Source organism: Arachis hypogaea, chromosome 3 (assembly GCF_003086295.3).
Source record: "Arachis hypogaea cultivar Tifrunner chromosome 3, arahy.Tifrunner.gnm2.J5K5, whole genome shotgun sequence".
NCBI lineage: Eukaryota > Viridiplantae > Streptophyta > Magnoliopsida > Fabales > Fabaceae > Arachis > Arachis hypogaea.
The window spans coordinates 55,568,039-55,570,271 of NC_092038.1; the positions used below are offsets into that span (position 1 = coordinate 55,568,039).

Here is a 2,233-nt window from a genome sequence, read left to right on the forward strand (position 1 = left end):
AGAATAATCACTTCATTTTATTTCTTGTTGGGTGCTCTGTTAGTTGTATGATAGGGAGAAGAGGCAAAGCTTCAACTTCCTTTAATTCAGAACCTGAGAGGACCCTCCATAGATCAAGGAAGGAAGCAAGTGGGAAAAGAGTTGTTGGTGCTGAGGAAGAGGAAGAGTACTTTGAAACAAACATGGATAAGAACTTGGAAAATAACCATGAAGGAGAATCTCACAACCATGCCAGAGAAGGCCCTGTGAATCATGCTGGGCAAGAAAGGAGAGTTCTAGGCTCTTACATTAATCCAAACCCAGAAAATTGTGGAAGTAGCATCCAAAAGCCCACCATACAGGCCTACAACTTTGAATTAAAACCCCAGCTCATCACCCTTGTTTAGAACAAATGTTCATTTGGAGGAAGTGTCTAAGAAGACCCCAATCAATATCTAACCACCTTCCTAAGAATATGTGACACTGTGAAGTCTAATGGTGTTCATCCAGATGTCTATAGATTACTTTTGTTCCCTTTCTCACTCAGGGACAAAGCATCTAAGTGGCTAAAATCCTTTCCGAAGGAGAGCTTAACAAATTAGGAGTACGTGGTAAACAAATTTTTGGCAAGATTCTACCCTCCTCAAAGAATTAATAGGCTGAGAGCTGAGGTACAAACTTTCAGGCAACAAGATGGTGAAACTCTCTATGAGGCATGGGAGAGGTTTAAGGACTTAACAAGAAGATGCCCACCAGACATGTTCAATGAATGGGTTCAACTGCACATCTTCTATGAAGGTCTTTCTTATGAGTCAAAGAAGACTGTAGACCATTCATCAAGGGGCTCTCTAAATAAGAAGAAAACCATTGAAGAAGCCATAGATGTCATAGAGACTGTGTCTGAGAATGACTACTTCTATGCTTCTGAAAGAAGCAATACTCGAGGAGTAATGGAGCTAAACCACATGGATGTATTGCTGGCTCAAAACAAGATGATCACCAAGCAGCTAGCAGATCTTACCAAGAAGGTAGAAGAAAACCAAGTCGCAGTAGTCATCACTTCATCACCAGCTCAAGAAGGAGTGAATGTAGGAGAAGAAGGTGACTGGAAACAAGCCAACTATGTTGGAAACTCACCCAGACAGATCCATGATCTATACTCCAAAACTTATAATTCTGGATGGAGAAACCACCCTAACTTTGGGTGGGGAAATCAGCAAGACCAAGGCCAGAACCAGAGACGCCACAACCACAATCCCAACAACAATGTAACTCACCAACATACCTCACAGAGATCCTATCAACACCCACCTAATCACCCTTCTCAACCACCTAATCTCAGCCCACCATCACCAACCGAAGATAGACTTTCCAAAATTGAGACTCTACTTGAAAGCATATGTAAGGAAATTCAAGACAGTAAGGTTTTCCGGGAAGAAGTGCGGTCCAATATGCAGATTCAAGATGCTACCATCAAGAAACTTGAAACACAAATTGGTTACTTATTCAAGCAAGCCCCTGGCCACAACATTCACAGCAACACTAATTAAACTCTAAAGGAGGAGTGTCAGGTTATCACCCTCAGAAATGGGAAGGAATTTAGGGAGACCCACAAGAAACCACCAGAGAAGAACTTAGATGAAGAAGAAAAGGGACGAGAGGAAACTCAAGTTCCCACTCCTAAGTCATATCAAGAAGGAGAAGTGCTAAAACCATGCTTTTCAAAAGCTCCATACCCCCAGCAATTAAAGAAGAAGGGAAAGGACAACCAATTCTCAAGATTCTTGGAAATCTTCAAGAAACTACAAATCAACATACCCTTTGCTAAAGCAATAGAGCAAATGTCATTCTATGCCAAGTTCTTGAAGGAGTTGATGACCAAGAAGAGAAGCTGGAAGAACAATGAGACTGTAGTACTCACCGAAGAATGCAGTGCCATCATCCAGCACAAATTGCCCCAGAAATTGAAGGATCCTGGGAGCTACCAAATCTCTTGTATCATATGGGAAATCACAGTGGAGAAGGCTTTATGTGATCTAGGAGCCAGCATAAATTTGATGTCCTTAGCAATGATGAGGAAAATGAGGATTGAAGAATCCAAACCAACAAGAATGGCCCTGCAACTAGCAGACTGATCATTCAAGTTTCCTCACGGAATAGTAGAAGACTTGTTGGTAAAGGTGGGAGACTTTATCTTTCCAGCAGACTTCGTAGTATTGGACATGAAGGAAGGAGGCAAGACCTCTATAATATT

General features: G+C 41.7%; 1 non-coding gene across 1 annotated transcript; it reads right to left on the reverse strand.

Moving 5' to 3' along the window:
• Positions 1-635: 635 nt before the first annotated feature.
• On the reverse strand, positions 636-739 carry LOC112793808 (small nucleolar RNA R71). Its single transcript, XR_003198500.1, has one exon. It is a non-coding gene; the product is annotated as a small nucleolar RNA R71 (small nucleolar RNA).
• Between the last annotated feature and the right edge of the window lie 1,494 nt (positions 740-2,233).